Below are 21183 nucleotides of genomic sequence, written 5' to 3'. Positions count from 1 at the left end.
GGCTATGAAAATCGAATGTGTTGCGGCGCTAAGTAGATGCGCCATAGGAATTTGCCCATAAAATAGACGTCCGAAGACGTTCCGACAAAATAAATATGACAATCTAGAGGCTGTCATAAAATATGACGTTGCGCCATTTCATAATTTTTAAAAACACGACGTTGTAAGACGTTGCTCACGTGAACATGTTAAGATGTCTTGTTAAAATATATTGCCCGCTGTGAAGGTGTTAATAAAAATCCCATAAGATGTTCAGAACCTACATATACATAGGTTTAAGAAGACTATCAAAGAATATCTGTGCAATAAAGCTTACTATAAAATCAATTTTTATCTAGAAGATTGCACAAAGTGGGAATGAGTTGCTCGCTCCGGGCATTTCAATATTGCAATAATTGTTACGTTATAATACTCATTGTAAAAATTAATATAAAAAAAAAAAATCTAATATTTAAAAGAAAAAAGACATGCCCGCTGAGTTTCTTGCCAGTTCTTCTCAGGACGGAGGCTAGTTTTTGTGAATTGGCGGTAGTTCTATTTGACGTTCAACAAGTATGTACTTTCATTTATGTTGAACAAAAATTTTTTGATTTGATTTGATATAAAATACGATGGTACTTTAATAGCTACCAGTCGTCAAGGTACAGGGTATTGAGAGATTGCGGTAAACCAATAACATGAGGAGAATACTCTGACGGATTGATGATGGTAAGACCCGCGTTTCACTCGTAATCGTTTTTCAAAAGCGGCGTCTAAAAACGTCTCGTTGTGCGTTGAACTTTACACTATTCAGTCGTCAGAGAAAATTATTTCTGTATTAACGTTGTCCATTGAAGACATACTCGTAACAAATGCTTCCAAACCGGCAATGGATTGTGAACTTCGCCAAAATATTTTTGGCGAAATACCAAGTACATACGTAAATGTAACTAAATGTAACGTTTTTTACTGGTGGTAGGACCTCTTATGAGTCCGCGCAGGTAGGTACCACCACCCCACCTATTTCAGCCGTGAAGCAGTAATGCGTTTCGGTTTGAAGGTTGGGGCAGCCGTTATAACTATACTGAGACCTTAGAACTTATACCTCAAGGTGGGTGGCGGCATTTACATTGTAGATGTCTATGGGTTCCGGTGAGCATCAGGTGGGCCGTGAGCTCGTCCAACCATCCAAGCAACAAAAAAAAAAATTACATGAAAATCTTATTTTGGTCGTTATAATAATTTTGCGTGTTTTGAAGAGAGCCCCCCTAACAGTTCGCCTCCAAGAACGCGTGAACGCAATGGCGGAATATCTCACGGCTCTCATGACTATACATTATAATATGTTTGTATATTATACTTCACAGGAGAGCCAAGTTTAAAATTAGGAAAAAATATCAAAATTAGGAAAGAATACCAAAAAACAAAACTTCTTCAGTTGAATGGAGTAAACTTAACTGAGATTCAATAAAAAAATCCAACTGTTGATGCTATTACTACCTATTATAAAACAAAGTCGCTTTCTCTGTCCCTATATCTGTCTGTCCCTATGTATGCTTAAATCTTTAAAACTACGCAACGGATTTTGATGCAGTTTTTTTAATAGATAGAGTGATTGAAGAGGAAGGTTTATAAGTGTAATAACATCCATTAAATAGTGGAGAAATCAATAATAAATTACAGTTTCCGAAGCGAAGCGAGGGCGGGTCGCTAGTACCAAATAAAACGGACCTTTAGTTTACCAAGATAAATGTCGTGTATTAAACCAAATGTCACTTAAAACAAATAGCCTTTCACGCCTCTATTTAGATAAATTATTAAATACATATTATTATTATCATTATTACTATTAAATTAGGTAAAAAGCAATAAGTGCAAGTGTGTGTATGCAAGTACGGGTTCTCATAATCAAATTTCATTAACTAGCTGTGGTCCCTCAGTAGTTGAAATTCGATTATAATTAATTGAAATGATAAGTTTGAACATTATTGTAGTTCTATTCTCAAAGACGTATATTTCTATAATCACAGATTTAGCCAAGACTACACTATATATTATACAAATAATAATATTAAAGGCAAACAATATCAATCTATTCTCAATTTGACCACAGACTTTAAACAATAACATAAGTTTGGCATTAAAAAAGAGTATATACCTACATATATTTATATATGTGTTGTGTCAAATGTATACACAGTAGTGTGTGTAGCGTTATTTTTATTGTTTTAATGTATTTTTTATGCATAATTAAAAAAAAGCTACATTCTGCACTCCTCATTGTTCTCTATAAGTGTGGAAAATTTCATACTCCTCCGTCCGCGCAATTTTCGTAAAAAGGGGTACAAAAATTTTGCTTTACGTTTTGCTTATGTTTTTCTCTCACTAATTAAAACGTATTGTTGAAGCAATATCTACTTAATTAATTCAATAATTGTAAATTCATTCAATGTGACTGCCAGCGTGAATAAAGAATGGGAACTGGTTGGGGATTATAATTGAACGTGGGAAATATTTTAATAAATTGCTTTGATAAATTATGTAAAATACGAGCATTTTGTTCTAGAAGATCTATTTCGGAAGATCTGGAAGTTCTATTTCGGCAAGAAAGCCTAATTCTTTGGTGGCCCATAAATAGACGACCCACCCTTTCAACCAGGCATTGAAACTCGTCTACCTACTCATCGGAAACTATAAAGGTTAAAATTCAAGATATTCTCGAGGACACTCGAGGCTATCCTGTGTGCCTTCTAGAAATAATAGAGCAAATAACAGTAACTCATTTGATGGGGTTGATGCTTCCCGCTTCCGTAGGTTTAACCCGCGATTCCCTACAAGTAACCCCTGGGTGGTGCTAAACGGGAGCCGAAAACACAATCGGTGGTAGGACCTAGTCCGACTGGCTGGCGACCACCCTCCAACTAGAGTCTGCCGCCAAATAGCCTAGCTGTGTTCCGGCATGTGGGTTGGAGAGCCAGTTCTATTCCTTTCCTTTCCTCCTCCTTGTTGGGGGTGAGTCTTGGTGATACTTGGAACATGCAGAGCAAACGTGCGCGCAAGTCCGCGGGGCGTGGGTTGCTGACGGGGGTATAGGGAGACCCAGTGAAACGGTGCCTGCCGCCGCCCGCCGGTCAGTAGGGGACCTGAACCTGGGTGTCACAACTAAACTCCGCCCCAGGAAGCTGTCCCGCCAACCGGTGTAAAATCCTGTCATGCGGTCGTCGTGCCGGAGTCGGAGACCGGAGTGGATCCCGGCGATCGTATGCAGGGTGGACTGGGGGCCCTTCCATGCCCTGCGTCAGCTTCTCGCGCAACCCCGGATCGAGTGTTCATTGTGCCCTGCGCTTTATTCAGGTATTGCCTTGATCTCACCTCTAGCATCCTACCTCTCCAAATCCTTACTCTCCAACTAAAATTATCATGAAAGTCGACAAAAGAAAAAGAGTTTTTTCGGCGGATCCCCATTCCACGTTTAATGTGGATTTCAGCAATGTCAGGGGCCTACACAGTAACCTTGACGCCGTACATCACCACCTTGAGACGGCGCAGCCTGCCCTCTTTTTCCTGACTGAGACGCAGATATCTGCCCCGGACGATACGTCGTACCTCGGATACCCCGGCTACGCATTGGAGCACACCTTCCTGCGTAAAGCCGGGGTGTGCGTGTTTATCCGGGAGGATGTCTGCTGTCGTCGGCTTCGGAGCCTCGAGCAACGGGACCTGTCCCTCTTGTGGCTACGCGTGGACTATGGGGGCTGTACCAGAGTCTACGCTTGCCTGTACAGGTCTCACAGCAGTGATGCGGGGTCAGCTCTGTTTGAGCATGTACAAGAGGGGACTGACCGCGTGCTTGAGCAGTACCCATCTGCGGAGGTGGTGGTCCTTGGTGACTTTAACGCTCATCACCAGGAGTGGTTGGGGTCCAGAACCACTGACCTCCCGGGTCGGGCTGCCTACGATTTCGCCTTGTCCTACGGCCTCTCACAACTGGTGACACAGCCCACCCGTGTCCCAGACATTGAGGGGCATGAGCCTTCTTTGTTGGACCTTCTGCTGACCACTCATCCAGCTGGATACAGTGTGGTGGTCGACGCTCCACTTGGATCGTCTGATCACTGCCTTATCCGTGCTGCCATACCACTCTCTCGTCCTAGTCGTCAAACGACGACCGGGTTTCGAAGAGTTTGGCGGTACAGGTCAGCAGACTGGGATGGAATGCGTGAATTTTACGCATCCTACCCATGGGGGCAGCTCTGCTTTTCCTCCGATGATCCTGACGTCTGTGCGGACCGACTTAAAGACGTGGTGCTTCAGGGAATGGAATTATTCATTCCTTCTTCTGAGGTGCCCGTTGGGGGTCGCAGCAAACCCTGGTATAATAAAGCCAGTAGGGATGCTGCACGCCTCAAGCGGTCTGCATACGTGGCATTTAATGTTGCTAGGAGATGCCGGGATCCTGATATCTCGGAGAAAAGGCGGAAATTTAACGCCGCCTCTAGGTCCTATAAGAGGGCTATTGCCAAGGCGAAGTCGGAGCACGTTGCCAGAATTGGCGAGCGACTGAATAGCTATCCCTCTGGGAGCCGTGCTTTCTGGTCGCTAGCTAAGGCTGCAGAAGGTAACTTCTGCAGGTCTAGCCTTCCACCACTGCGTAAGTCCAATGACAGTCTGGCTCATAGTGCGAAGGAGAAGGCTGACCTTCTGGTCAAGCTCTTTGCCTCATACTCGACTTTGGATGACGGAGGAGCCACGCCGCCCAACATCTCCCGGTGTGACAGCTCCATGCCTGAGATTCGCATCACACAGCGTGCGGTCAGGCAGGAGCTTCGGCTTCTTGATGTTCATAAGTCGAGTGGGCCAGATTGCATCCCCGCAGTGGTTCTAAAAACATGCGCCCCTGAATTGACACCCGCGCTAACGCGTCTATATCGCCTCTCATACAATACCAACAGGGTTCCGTCTTCATGGAAGACTGCTCATGTCCACCCTATCCCCAAGAAGGGTGACCAGTCGGACCCCTCGAATTACAGACCTATCGCGATAACTTCCTTGCTTTCCAAGGTGATGGAGCGAATCATAAACATCCAACTTCTTAAGTATCTTGAGGATCGCCAGCTGATCAGTGACCGGCAGTACGGTTTCCGTCATGGTCGCTCAGCTGGCGATCTTCTTGTATACCTCACACATAAATGGGCTGAAGCCTTGGAAAGCAAGGGCGAGGCTCTCGCTGTGAGCCTTGACATCGCGAAGGCCTTCGACAGGGTCTGGCATAGGGCACTTTTATCGAAGCTTCCAGCATACGGGATCCCTGAGGGACTCTGCAAGTGGATCGCTAGCTTTTTGGATGGACGGAGCATCGCAGTTGTCGTCGACGGCTGCTGCTCCGATACCATGACCATCAACGCTGGTGTTCCACAAGGTTCGGTGCTCTCCCCCACGCTTTTCATACTGCATATCAATGACATGCTATCTATTGATGGCATGCATTGCTATGCGGATGACAGCACGGGGGATGCGCGATATATCGGCCATCAGAGTCTCTCTCGAAGCGTTGTACATGAGAGGCGATTAAAACTTGTGTCTGAAGTGGAGAACTCTCTGGGGCGGGTCTCCAAGTGGGGTGAACTGAATTCAGTTCAGTTCAACCCATTGAAGACACAGGTTTGCGCGTTCACTGCGAAGAAGGACCCTTTTGTCATGGCGCCGGAATTTTAAGGAGTATCCCTGCAGCTTTCCGCGAGTATCGGGATTCTGGGGGTCGATATTTCGAGCGATGTCCAGTTTCGGAGTCATTTGGAAGGTAAAGCCAAATTGGCCTCTAAAATGTTGGGAGTTCTCAACAGAGCGAAGCGGTATTTCACGCCTGGACAGAGACTTGCGCTTTATAAAGCGCAGGTCCGACCTCGCGTGGAGTACTGCTCTCACCTCTGGGCCGGGGCTCCCAAATACCAGCTACTTCCATTTGACTCCATACAGAAACGGGCTGTTCGGATGGTCGATAGTCCTGCTCTCGCGGATCGCTTGGAACCTCTGGGTCTACGGAGGGACTTCGGTTCTCTCTGTGTTTTATACCGCATGGTCCATGGGGAATGCTCTGAGGAATTATTCGAGATGATTCCCTCATCTCCTTTTTATCATCGCACCTCCCGCCATCGGAGCAGAGTTCATCCATATTATCTGGAACCGCTGCGTTCATCGACAGTGCGTTTCCAAAGATCTTTTTTGCCACGTACCATCCGGCTTTGGAATGAACTCCCCTCCACGGTGTTTTCCGAGCGCTATGACATGTCCTTCTTCAAACGAGGCTTGCGGAGAGTTCTTTATGGTAGGCAGCGGCTTGGCTCTGCCCCTGGCATTGCTGACGTCCATGAGCGACGGTGACCACTTACCATCAGGTGGGCCGTATGCTCGTCTGCCTGCAAAGGCAATAAAAAAAAAAAAAAAAAAAAAACTCAACATTGCGATAACAAACCTGACAGAAATTAATCCAAAATTTTCTTGTGCTAATATTAGGGGCACACAACGTTTCCTATATTACGTATTTCTATATTACGTATATTATCGTTACGCCGGTAAAAGCAACGCCATCTATCGTCGAATATCAGAAACGAACATTAAAAGAACTTGTAAAATCCATATCTCTCGAAAAGTACGACGCCATCTTATAGCACTACACTTATAAGACTTACAGAGCACCTTACATTTCGTAATTCGCTTCTTCCGCTTTGCTTCAGCGGATCCGTCCGATCCGTGTTTCTTTTTTTTATTTTTTTTTCATTGCCCTTGTAGGCAGACGAGCATACGGCCCACCTGATGGTGAGTGGTTACCGTCGCCCATGGACTTCAGCAATGCCAGGGGCAGAGCCAAGTCGCTGCCTACCGCGAATAGTTCCGATTACTAACTGCCTTCATGTCTTCTCTGCAACGCTTTTATAGTCGATACGACATCCCTAGAATTATCGAGAACATTTCTGACAGGTCGAATAGTTTCGATATGTATTTCCGCTATTTGATAAAAGATGGCGTTGTACTTCTCGAGCGTTCTCGATTTTACTAGTTCTTTCGTTTCTGCTATTCGTCGATAGATGGAATCACTCTTACCAGCGTAACATTTTGTTGAAGAATATACCCCAAAATACAAATAATAGTTGTCATGATCATTACCTTTTTTTTTATTGCTTAGATAGGTGGACGAGCTCACAGCCCACTTGGTGTCAAGTGGTTACTGGAGCCCATAGACATCTACAACGTAAATGTGCCAGCCACCTTGAGATATAAGTTCTAAGGTCTCAAGTATAGTTACAACGACTGCCCCACCCTTCAAACCGAAACGCATTACTGCTTCACGGAGGAAATAGGCGGGGTGGTGGTACCCACCCGCGCGGACTCACAAGAGGTCCTAGAACCAGCAAACCTACGTTTTTTCGTTTAAAAGTCATTGATAAGAAAAGAAAGGATCTTATCTTTATTTTGAATACGGTACAATATCCTACGAATGTTGCGCGCATGTAGTATTCTTATGATAGCTTTAAGTCTCATAAAGGATACATGCTTTTCCACAAACACAAAGGGAAGATCTTCAAATGAACGTTAGCTCGGCAGACTGTGACAAGCGTGTGAGCAAGATATCCTTGAAATTGGACGCGATTTGCCTGGTGATCAAGATTTATTTGGTACATTAATATATTATGTATATTTCCTGTTGTTCCAAGCAGCATTGACTTGTAAAATTGTAAGTCGATTCAATCTGTAACTGAAACTTCACAAATGAACTCAGGAAAATAAGTTACGAACCGATATGCATCTTTACTGGTGGTAGGACCTCTTGTGAGTCCGCACGGGTAGGTACCACCACCCTGCTTATTTTTGCCGTGAAGCAGTAATGCGTTTCGGTTTGAAGGGTGGAGCAGCCGTTGTAACTATACTTAGACCTTAGAACTTATATCTCAAGGTGGGTGGCGCATTTACGTTGTAGATGTGTATGGGCTCCAGTAACCACTTAACACCAGGTGGGCTGTGAGCTCGTCCACCCATCTAAGCAATAAAAAAAAAAGGTTGACAAATGAACTCAGGATAAAAAGTTACGAAATGCATGTTTGCTTAGTGCCAGTAAATGACCAGATGTCCGTGACCACTCGTTAAGGATTTTATCTTACCTTAATACCGCTACTTTGCGTAGGCAGTACGGTTTAGGTATGTTACACCGGTAAGAGTAACGTCATCTATCGCCGAATAGCCGAACGTATATCGAAGGATCTAATAGCATCTAGAACGCTCGAGAAGTACAACGCCATCTTTTGTCAGGTAGTGGAAACACAAAATGCTCGACTTATGTGGAATATTCTCGATAATTCTAGGGATGTGGTATCGGATATAAAAGCGTGATGGCACGCAGCTAGTCAGTAATCGGAACTACTCGAAGCGAAACAGCGAACACCTGAAGCGAATCGGAAAAAGCGAACTGAGAATTTTAAATTGAATTGAGAATTAGTAGGACTTTTTTCAAATGATTGGGAGGGCTTAGCACTTAGCATAGGATGATAGACTAAAATAATAATTTTTCATGAGAAGAAACTAAGGTTTAAGTTTCTAGGTTCGTGCAAAATTATCCTATTTTACAATCGATAATAACCGATTACTGGTTCGTTGTAGGAACTAGGAAATCCTACTGACCTTAGGGTTTGTTCTCTAACTCTCTGAGTAGAGTGGAAAATGCTGTACTTATTATTAATTGAACTACAGCAAACCTTAATGTACAATTTTACATAAAAGCATATAGCTGTAAGTATTGTGTAAATTTAGATAATGATTATCTTTCTACCTATGATGTGCGTAATTGCTTAAATGTTTCAAAATGTTTATATAACTTTAAAAATGAGTTCAAGTGTCTAGAATTTACTATCACGTTTGAGACCTGCGGATTGAGTTATCGGTTAAATTAATTATCGCCTAATCACTTCTTATCATTAACGCAGTTTTGAATTGGGAGTCCACACGCTTGTGACGCAATCGTTTTGGGATCCAACGAATTTTCCTGGAAGGCGTGGGAATTTAAATACTGCCTCAGTAAAGAAAGAGTAATTTTTAATTACGAACTCATATATGTCTCAAATAAAAAAAATGGCGGTTGAAAGGCGATTGCATACAACAGAGATGCGAATGTTGCGATGGATGTGTGGACTAAAGAGAATGGGGAGAATACGAAATGAATATGTTAAAAGAAGTCTGAAAGTGGCACCTGTGACAGAAAAGTTGAGAAGTGCGAGTTTGGGATGGTATGGACGTGTGGTGAGACGAAATGAAAATGAGGGTGGTAAGAGAGTGTTAACTGTGAATGTGGAAGGATATAGAGGAAGAAGTACACCTAAGAAGAAATGGATGCGTGAAAGTAAGAGGGGAGTCAGCGAAGAAATGGTATATGATAGAGGAGTATGGAAAGAGAAAAAATGTGGCGCCGATCCCAGGTGACTGGAAGAAGGGCAGAAGAATGATGATACGTCTCAAATCAAAATATTATAATCTACTAGCGGACCCAACAGAATTTGTCATGTGAATGCATACACAGAAATTCGTTCAAGTCGATCCAGCCGTTTAGTTGCAATTTAGATAAATAACATAGATACCGACTGCAGCGTCATCAACGTACAAGCGTACTGAAAGACCTGTATTATTGATCTCCAGGCTCCCTCTTTCTTAGGAGTTGTCTTGAGTAGATGTCGCAGACTATTGAGAGATAATTACGATGATGTTTTAATGAAATTTAGTGATCTTACCGGGCTTTCTTGCACGGGGGTCAAAGAATTAATCGAAAACCTATCCGTCACATAAAACTGGTAGCATCAGTCACCGGTACTATACCTGAAACATTGAAAATTGCCGAAAAACAAGTTAGAGAAGAATTATACAATAGGTCAGAGAACAGTTTTCCAGTTTTTATAAATGAATTTACCGAAAACTTATGTAACAAAAACGTATAATAAAACGGTAGAATCCTTTGTTTATATGTAAATTAAAATTAAATTAAAGTAAAATCATTTATTTCAAAGAAAAAAAAATCGTATGTGTGCATAGAAAGATTCGAATATTATTAAAATTACCATTTAAATATCATAAGTTAAAACGATTAAAAATAATGATAAACAAACACATATCTATGATAATATTATAAATCTGAAGAGTTTTTTTGTTTATTTGATTGAACGCGTTAATCTCAGCCACTACTGGTCCGATTTGAAAAAATCTTTCAGTGTTAGATAGCCCATTTATTGAAGAAGGCTATAGTCCTATATAACATCACGATAAAACTTGTGAAGGTGTTTTTATAAAGATGATATTGATCCTTATCCAAATAATACGATATTCATTACAAGTATTTAATTTAAAATAAATTTGCTCTTTACATCATTTTATTACAATGAGTATCTTAGAAGATATGGCAGTTTTAAAATAATACCGCAGCAAAATAATGATCAAGCGCGTAATCTTGATGTACAAGGCGCCGGCCGGCCGGTGCGCGTTGACACAATTTAAGAAGCATAACAAGAAACACCCACATCACTTCAAGATAGGCTTTAAAAATTGTAGATTATCTCGATTTCTCCAGGATCCCATCATCAGATCTTGATGATTACAGGACCATTCGGGAAGTCTCTCCTTTTAAACAAAAAAAGAAAATATAAATATCAGAATCGGTTCAAGCATACTCGAGAAATTGGTGAACACACATAGATAAGGAATTGTTTGGGATGATCCCATCATCTCGTTTTTACCATCGCACCGCCCGCCGCCGGAGTAAAGTTCATCCATTCTACCTGGAGCCACTGCGATCATCCACAGTGCGTTTCTAGAGATCTTTTTTGCCACATATCTTCCGGTTTTAAAATGAGCTCTCATGGTATTTCCTGAGGGCTATGACATGTCCTTCTTCAAACGAGGCTTGTGGAAAGTACTTAACGGTAGGCAACGGCTTGACTCTGCCGCTAGCATTGCTGAAGTCCATAGGCGACGGTGATTTCTCACCATCAAGTGGGCCGTACGCTCGTCTTCCTACTACGGCAATAAATAAATAAAAAGATAAAAAAACGATGTGGTTGACTTGATAACTTCCTCTTTTGAAGTTGGTTAAAAAGCATGATTTTGGTACCTTAAATAGGTCCTTAACATTCCATTATTCAAAAATATTTTCACCTACAACGTAAATAAAGTCGCGGGTAAAATTTAACGTTATTCCAAAGTAATTATTCCACGCAGACGAAGTCGCGGGCAAAAGCTAGTACACCTATAAGTTTATATAACTATCGTAGTTTTTTGCTTTGGATGTGGAGTGCTCAACGCGTAGTCGGTCCGGTCCGGTGGCTGTATTAGCTGGCATTCCGGAACCTTCCTTCAGGCGAAAAGCTGAAGGTTGGAGCCGCCAAGTATGTGTCGTATCAGGGATTCCTGTCACCTGCATGCATTGAGGAAAAGTAACATGTTAAATCAGACATTTCATATTATTATTATTATTTTATAAAGGCTTTACTGGTGGCTCGGAGGCCTTTCCAGTTTTAGCCGTTGTGACTATACTGAGACCTTAGAACTATATATATCTCAAGGTGTGTAACGCATTTACGTTGTAGATGTCTATGGACTCCAGTAACCACTTAACACCAGGTGGGCTGTAAGCTCGTCCACACATCTAAGCAATAAAAAAAAACCAGGACAAATGGGCGAGCACGAGTTTAGCCACGAGGGGTGGGACTTGCTAACAGCTACCCGAGCGCCTCCAATGGAGACCTAACAACTCAAGAGCAGCTGCTTCGGGAATGAATCTTATTTCATAATTATTCGCTGGGTGGTTTTTTTTTGTGCACATTTCCCGATATACTAAGCGGATTTTCATATAGTTTTCATAAGTACATAAAGAAAAATAACTAGCAGAACATAGGGTTTGTTTCAGAGAAAAATGGATGTTGCGAAATAATTATTGTCACTTGAAAATTTTTGGAATTACCTTTTAGATGTAAGAAATAACATTATACAAACAGTTACAAAAGTATTTTTAGCTCTGTTACGTTTTTAGGATATAGGTCAAGCTAATAGGGTATGTATGCGTCAACGGTCTCTTGGCCTACCTGATGTTAAGTGGTAAACCGAAGCCCATAGACATCTACAACGTATATAACGCCGCCCACCTTGAGATATAAGTTCTAAGGTCTCAGTATAGTTTTCTAGTGACTTGAATGTCAAATACACCTACGTCTGTTTTTCAACTTCGATAATTCTCTTTCTTTCACCTTTCATATATACTTTTCTTGTATCTTAACCCTGGAGATAAACAGCAATTCTGTCACAAAATATAATCATGTCGCACGACAATGTATTTACGTTTTTATTCCAGTGATTTTAACGGTAATTATTGACTGTTGCCATTAAATAATGATGACTTCCTTGATTCTGATTAAATAACTAGTCTGACCCAGTAAACGGTTCTTTTTGAGGTTAAGAAAGAAATTAGGGCGGCACGCGGCGCGTTACGCAGACCACCATGGTTGGATTAGATTATGTTATACTTGTTTCGCTGGGCAGCACGTGGATTGTTAGGCAAAAACCAATTCCCAAAAAGAGGGTTTTAAGAGAGAGTTTTAAGTATATTTTCTATTCTATCATAGATTTCATATTTCCATACACATATAGGCGTAGGTATGGGGTACCTTTAAATTCGTACTTCATACTTAAGGGCTGACACTAGCTATTTTTTTTTTATTTTGGTAGGGCTGTCGTGATTTCATTATTAATTTATTTGCAATCAAAATCAAAATTGGCACACAACGTTGTAAGTTCGTATAAGTATCTTAAGACGTGTGGCGATTCTTTAATTAGGACTATAGGTTCTTGTGCCCACTTAACTGCAGTTGAACCGTAAGCTGGTTCACTAATGTAGTAATAAAAACCAAATGTAAACGAGAATCTAATGAACAAAAACGACTTTTACTTCTAAGCTGTATAAGTAGATAAAAATTTAAATTATCAACAAAGAATTGTTAAGAACATCTGGGCGGTCGAGAAGTTTAGGAACCGATGACCTAATAGATCTGTTACTGTTTTAGCGGTAACACATAAAAAATATTGTATGAGTAACTATGTAAAGTTGTATTTTTCTTTTTTTTCCCTTCAATGATACTTACCTATCACAATTACTGGTGGTAGGACCTCTTGTTCCCATAGACATCTACAACGTAAATGCGTATAAGTTCTAAGGTCTCAAGTATAGTTACAACGGCTGTCCCACCCTTCAAACCGAAACGCATTACTGCTTCGCTGCAGAAATAAGCAGGGCGGTGGTACCTACCTGCGCGGACTCACAAGACGTCCTACCACCAGTAAGTTAAATCGTCACCATTATTAACCACAGTATACTGGACCACTCTAGATCATTGCTACGTACGTCTTTCATCATAGCCTTCAGTAAAGAGTTTTCTGCTTTATCATATCCACAGAAAACAAGCCATGGAAGCCCACCGAGTTTCTCGATGGATCTTCTCAGTGAGTTACGTTTTCGATCCGGTGGTAGATTCTGCGAAGCACTGCTCTTGCTAGGGCTAGTGTTAGCTTGTAGTCGTCGTGGCCTAAAGACGTCCGGTGCATTCGTGTTGAGTGACGCACCGATGCTCGAATCCCAGGCGGGTATCAATTTTTCTAATGAAATACATATTAAACAAATGTTCACGATTGACTTCCACAGTGAAGGAATAACATCGTGTAATAAAAATCAAACCCGCAAAACTATAATTTGCGGAATTAGTGGTGGTAGGACCTCTTGTGAGTCCGCGCGTAGGTAGGTACGACCTGTACTATGTCTTCTTTTTTGTGTGAACATAAATAAATAAATAAAATAAATAAATAAATACGACCGCCCTGCCTATTTCTGCCGTGAAGCAGTAATGTGTTTCGGTCTGAAGGGTAGGGCAGCCGTTGTAACTATACTAAGACTTTAGGACTTATATCTCAAGGTGGGTGGCGCATTTACGTTGTAGATGTCTATGAGCTCCAGTAACCATTTAACACCAGGTGGGCTGTGAGCTCATGCACCCATCTAAGCAATAAAAAAAATATTAAAAAAATTATAAAAAACATAGCAACATCCTCTGGTTAGAGTCCCGAGAGCTCACCTACTCCCTCAGTTACGCTGGCATAGCCTCTCAAGTCTACCAGCTTAGGTAGGAAAAAAAAGCCATCAGCAACACATTCAAACGCTCTTAGATGAAACAATCACTCCCGGCATCTCCATGACCCTGTCGCAGTTCCGCCTCCGATCACATTAAAATTATTCTCAGATTTGAATCGTGTTACTTGAATTAATTACCAATCAGAGATCCCTGCTCAAAACAGTCTAGATGCGAACCTTTCGGTACGGAGCGTCCTGACGCGATAATTGTAGATATTGTAGTAGATAAATAGTAGTTCATATTCTGTTGTATACTTTGCTCTGGTTTTCGTTTCGAATTATGATTAATTTTTTTTAAGGGATTTTATGACCTGGTAACTAAGACCTTTAAGTGGTGTCTTATTTTAATTTATATTCTTATTTTTATGAAAAATTATGAAATGAAATGAAGATGATTAATTTGAGACATTAATCAACTCGGATGAAATCAAATGAAATGAGATGAGATGAGATGGGATGAAATATAATCTCAGTAAAATGGTGGTCATCTACTGAGACATTTTCATTGGACTTTTTGGAGGGTCCCGAGAAGTGACGTCCAGCGGCTTTGTTTCATTTTGCCACATTTGTGCAATTTCACAGATTTTAAACAGTTAATAAACCACTGTTATTACACATTTAAACCTGAAGAAACACTAAATAGACAAAATAAAACAAATCACACGACTTCACTCCTCGCGTTCCCGCCAAAAAGTCATCGAATTATGATAGGTTCAAATCATGCAAGTGTCCCAATTTATCCGAGAGAAGTGCGGACATTTTTTCCCCAACCTATCCGCTGGTAGCTTAAGGGGCTATTCCATCTACGCCCGGACGGGTAGGTGAGCTCACGGGGTTCAACCTCAGAGGATTTACTAACACTAGCCCTAGCAAGAGCAATGCGTTGCAGAATCTACCACCGGATCGGAAATGCGTACCCCGCACGTATCCGTAAGCAACACCCATGATAAAGTAATAACGTCGTGTTATAAAAGATTTTCGCAAAAAATACGTATAGTGTCGTAATGGGCTTAGGTCATGGGCATGTACCACAATCTTCCTGATTCCTGCCCTGAAGTGCTCATGAGTGTCGGTTTCAAGGCTTATTCTACAATTGACCTCAAGTCACAAGGACACACATGCTTGCGAATGTGTCAAGTTGGCGCTACAGTGCAAAGTACTTAAAGTGTTTAATGAGGTCTTTCCCATGTAATTAATTGAAACACTTTGCAAATCTCAATTGTCTATTTAAAATAGTGCTTATACTAACGTATTAGGTCGTAATTAGTTTTTAATTATTAGGCACATCAGCAAGTACACAATAAATATCAAAATACACAATCATCAGATAATTAACTAAATGCTTAATTGTATTTTGTTTGTAATTAAAGATTTATTAATTGTATGTACCCTCAACAAATACACGTGGATATCACATGGAGTTGTAACGCACTATTACGGAAATATCAAAATTAATCTTTTGTTCGCATCAAAATATCTGTATAACCATTATTTGTAGTTGAACTACTTGAGTTTAGATGGATTGTTACGAAAACCGTTCGGCTTGTTTTTAGTAACGCCGTCTTACATTCTACTTGCCATTCCAGGAGTGAGGAGCATGGATAGCGGTTCTTCCGAAACAATTAAATTTTTGTACTATTCTATCGATTTGGGTTCATTAGACTAGCCTCAGATCTACGGTAAGAAAACCTAAACAATCTCTATATATAAAAATGAATTGCTGTTCGTTAGTCTCGCTAAAACTCGAGAACGATGGACCGATTACCTGGCTAATTTTGATCTTGAATTATTCGTCGAAGTCCAGAGAAGGTTTAAAATATGAATAAATATGAAAATGTTCACAATTATATAAAAACAAACAATTTTGTTTTTCCTTTCATGTGTAACCTGTCGGACGGATTCCTTTTGTTTGTTTTAAGTTTATTTTATACAAAAATTTATTAGGTCTTTTATTTCTCGATAGAGACACTACGAAGTCTGCCTGCTCAGCTAGTTAACAATAAAATATTGTATAACAACAGACAAATAGGATTATGTGTTGCCAATTGTTATTTAAATGATCATAATTTTTGTGTAAATCGACTAAGGTTTGACCATGTTTATAGGTTACTTTGAGTGGAATATTCATAATAAGGTGTTCTTTTTCTGGTCTATGTCGATGAACCGGTTCGCTCCCTTCGTGTCTGAGGTTAACAACATCTAAGGTCGAATGTACTAAATGCTTTCTAATCATAATTTAAGAACAAAGAGTTACGAAGAGAGCCAAACCTTCTTAGCTAATATAAAAAAAAATTAACGTTAGATTTTTTTTTGCATACGGAGCTGGTATGATCTTAGGTGCTGAATTATTGTAATCCAAGTATTACGACGCACGCAGGTTTTGGTACATTACATTAAAAAAAAAAAAAGAAAAAAAAATTAAGGTGGTGCAGCTCTCATTTCTTCTGGTGGTACACCACACCACAACCCGGTCCTCATCTATCTTCAGACGTTGTGGCGTGTAACCTCTTTAACAGGACATAAGACTCAATGACTAGACAATTTTACTGGTGGTAAGACCTCTTATGAGTCCGCACGGATAGATACCACCACCCTGTCTATTTCTGCCGTGAAGCAGTAATGCGTTTCGGTTTGAAGGGTGGGACAGCCGTTGTAACTATACTTGAGACTTTAGAACTTATATCTCAAGGTGTGTGGCACATTTACGTTGTAGATGTCCATGGGCTCTAGTAACCATTTAACACCAGGTGGGCTGTGGGTTCGTCCTCACATCTAAGCAATAAAAAAAAAACGTAGACTAAGGGTCGATTCGACCAAACAAGAGTAAATCTTATTCTTAGAATAACTCGTCAGTTAATCGAGAGTAAATCAATTTTACGTTTTACCATCTACAATTCTAAGAATAGTGGGCCTATTCGGGAATTGTTACTATAGCGCCGTTTCGCACGGAATAACGGAGCTATTCCTAGAGTAAAGTAATGGCTTCAGTCAGTCCAACATCGGATTTCTGTCATTTCATAAATATTTATTCTGTTTTAATTTCAAGTCAACGCAATGCACTAAATCATTATTAATAGTCTGGCATTGTATAATGCAACGTTTAAACGAAAAAAGATAAAACCACACGACAAAACTTGACAAATCCCTCAAACAAACAACAAATAAAAATAATACGTTTGACAGGTGGATATCTTACACAACAGCTACTTTTTCACACTAAAATACGGCAAAATCGAGTTGACGCTGTGTATGCTCTTACACTATGCCGTTGTACAACTACATTTATTTGTCGGGTTTTATTTTTGTTCACCATTCACTCTGCTATTCGCGTATTGCTATTCCTAGCGCAAGTATACTCTCGTTTACGTGGAAAAACGACTATGGATTTACTCGAAATTAAAATCATGGAATAGGTCATTCCTCGTATAGTTACTCGAGTATAAATTTAAGTTTGGTCGAATTCATCCTAAGACAAATACTTGACAAGAATTCGAAAAGAACAAAAGAAAAGAGATGGAACGAGGGCGGACGTGACTAGCGGCAGGAAGTACTTTTAATGCCTTCCTAAAATACAGACACGGACCAGACGACAAGTAACGAACTTACTAATAGCTGTTAGCTTAAGTAGGTAGATGCTCTCAAAGCTTAGTTAATATTTAACTAGTTAGTTTATAAGGAAAACGTATCTAAAAAGAGCACAAATTAAACACCACGCTAAAATAATAACATCCACAAATAAAAACCAAACAAATAATTAACAAATTTATGCTAATCATAGATGTAAGTGCGTGCGAGTTCTCGCCGGAAATATAGCCGTTATCGTAATACGAATGAGATGTCGACCTCATGCCGGTCCATGGACACCGGTAACCATTAAACACCAGATGAGCTCTTAAATACAAGAATTGAAAGAATACGAGAAAGTAACATTGCTATAGCTTAATACTCGACTCTCAGTAAGATTTATCCAGAAAAAATGAATGATTTTATTCTGATACGTTTTTCATAACCACACATATAGCTGCATGTCATATTATCACACCGTATTCAAATTAACCCTCATTTCCTTTAGTCAGATAAAAATAATGTCCATCGTTCATTAGTTGTCTGCGTGCCCTAACAGAAAATTAAATTACCGCTTTTGATTAAGAAACACTTATAGATATAGGCAGATTCAAAACAAATTAAGTTTTGTGTTATCGTTGAGTTACAAATACAATATGGGCGATAGATAACCTTTCGTAACAAGCAGTGAAACTAGACCTTAAGTATACAACGAGAGGGGTTTACAAATTGTTCATTAATTAATTGACTGTTCATCTCATTATAGAAAGCTTTGAGTAAAAAAATAAGGATACATCTATATCTTATAGTCGATTAATAAAAGGGAGTGGAAGGTGTAAATCAAATGAATTAAAATCGTTTTGAATGTGGTAAACAAATAATAAAAAAATCTTCAAGCATCGTCGACTACGGCGAAGAGTTCAAAGTGCGAATTAGTCCATAGACAGAACCCAGTGAGTTTCTCGCGGGATCTTCTCAGTGGGTCGCGATTCGGATGTAGATTCAGCGATGCACTGCTCTTGCTGGGGCCAGTATTAGTAACTGTCTCAGGTTGTGCCCATGAGCTCACCTATCGGCAGGCGCAAACTTGGAACAGCTCCTTAGGCTACCAACGAAAGATTGGGAAAAAAAACTTAGTGCTCTGAGAGTTCCAGATGCAAGGCAAGACCTTTCTTAGAGTAGTTGTTTCAATATAATTTTTTTGGGTGTGCGCTTTCTCAAAACAAATTGAATTCTAATGGGATCATTTATTGTCCCTCAATCTGTTTGTCTGTCTTTTAATCTTTTCAATTAAGTATGAGCATTGACTTGAAATTAGTAACAAGGTCTATAGAAGTAGGCCAAGAAATTTATTTGCCTTGCCATTATCTTAATCAACTACATTTTTATCTTGTCAATTAAGAACAACGTTAATATAAAGCATACATTTAATTTATACAATTACGAGTATTTGTATAGAAAATTAAAATTCATGTTTTTTTAAATTGAGTCGAATTCATCCATAATCAATTGATCACTGACACCTCAAATTTTATATATTTTGTTTAACAATTAAATTATATTTTTTTATTTTATTATTGACGTTTTTGTGTTTCAGTTGCTATGAACAGAAACGAAGGGAATTTTAATCGCATTGTCACTTGCGATGAAAAATTGATTTTTTAGAAACATCAACCACCCTGCCTATTTCTGCCATGAAGCAGTAATGCGTTTCGGTTTGAAGGGTGGGGCAGCCGTTGTAACCATAATTTATTTATTTAGACACACCAACAGCAATACACACAAAACATTCAAGCTTAAAATTTACATGTATAAAATGAAGTACTGGCATGTAAGCCAGTTACAGACATGTACAGCAATCTCTTATAGCACACTATAACATGTTACAGCTATTTTATAATCAGCGAAAAAATAGGTTAAATTTAAATGTTAACAGTACGACAAAAAAATAATTGAAAAGAACATGAAAACAAGAGTTAACTACTTAACATTCTCTCATCAATTATAAACAAAGGAACTTGGATGCTAGTTTGTTTTTGAGACCAGGACACGTGTCGATAAAAATGTCGATGCCGTCAATTAATGCACGTATTTGGTTATATTCACTACAAGTCCTGATTGAGACTTTAGAACCTATATCTCAAGGTGGGTGGCGCATTTACGTTGTGGATCTCTACGGGCTCCAGTAACCACTTAACACCAGGTGGGCTGTGAGCTCTTCCACCCATCTAAGCAATAAAAAAAAACTTCCTGTTGATTAGACCCACTTGGTCACTTGTGATACAATTAGGCAATGCTCCATTATATATGCTCCATATAGTTATGGCTAATAGATAATGCTTATTATAGTGTGCAAGAATTTTTAAATGATAAATGTTGTACATAATAAAATATTAGAATAAGAGGTGATAGAATGTAAAAATTGATAGATTTAGTAAATTTTGTGTTAGAATTAATATAAAAATAAGTTAAATTTTCGCATGCCTAAACAGGCGAAATATATGAAACTATGTCCTATATCCACAATATCTTGTAAAGTATATTTCTGGCGAATAAAGATTTTCTTCTTCTTCTTCTTCTTCCAAATGAAAACTTACCACTAAAAAAGTCATGGTCGCTATCAAACAGTCCAGTGTCGGTATTATTCATCACACCCTCTTAACAAATGGCCCAGTCACCAGCATTACTGCGGATGGGTACTGTATAGAACTGAACACAAAACTAATCGTTCCAGCTGCTCGTAGGAGACACCTGTCCTGTAGAGGACACCTCTGTCATGCGTCACAACAGACGTTCTCTAAACTATAAGAGCTAGTTGGTTGGAAGTATTGCGTCATCTACCGTGCTCACCAGACCTTGCACTCACAGACATTGACATCTGACATCTACTGTTCCTTAGACAACTTCTATGAAAAATATTCAATAACCAAGAGGCGGTAAAAAATGCCTTTGAAGAGTTTGTTAGCTCCCGTACTTCTGGATTTTTTAAGAGTAGTATTGAAAGACCACTGCACAGAGAGAGATGCATCGATACCATGGGTCTATATTTTGATTGATAGAAATAATAAGTGTTTTTTAAATATGAATAAATTTAGTATATTAAAGGGCATCTTCATAAATAAAGAGTTTATATAATATTACCGATACTATAGACATAACATTCTTACTGATGGTAGGACCTCTTGTGAGTCCGCACCACCACCCTACCTATTTCTGCCGTGAAGCAGTAATGCGTTTCGATTTGAAGGGTGGGGCAGCCGTTGTAACTATACTGAGACCTTAGAACTTATGTCTCAAGATGGGTGGCGCATTTGCGTTGTGGATGTCTATGGGCTCCAGTAACCACTTGACACCAGGTGGGCTATGCAATAAAAATAAAAAAGTAAGGATATCGTATTGCTATCCTTCAAACTAAGATACGCGTTATTTATGAA

General features: G+C 39.8%; 1 protein-coding gene across 1 annotated transcript in view; it reads right to left on the bottom strand.

Annotated features, from left to right (window-relative positions):
* LOC101740450 (uncharacterized) overlaps positions 1-21183 on the bottom strand; it is a 960210-nt gene that overhangs the window by 140752 nt on the left and 798275 nt on the right. The window lies entirely within an intron of this gene.

Source organism: Bombyx mori, chromosome 6, assembly GCF_030269925.1.
Source record: "Bombyx mori chromosome 6, ASM3026992v2".
Taxonomy (NCBI): domain Eukaryota; kingdom Metazoa; phylum Arthropoda; class Insecta; order Lepidoptera; family Bombycidae; genus Bombyx; species Bombyx mori.
This window is presented reverse-complemented; position numbering and strand designations above follow the sequence as displayed.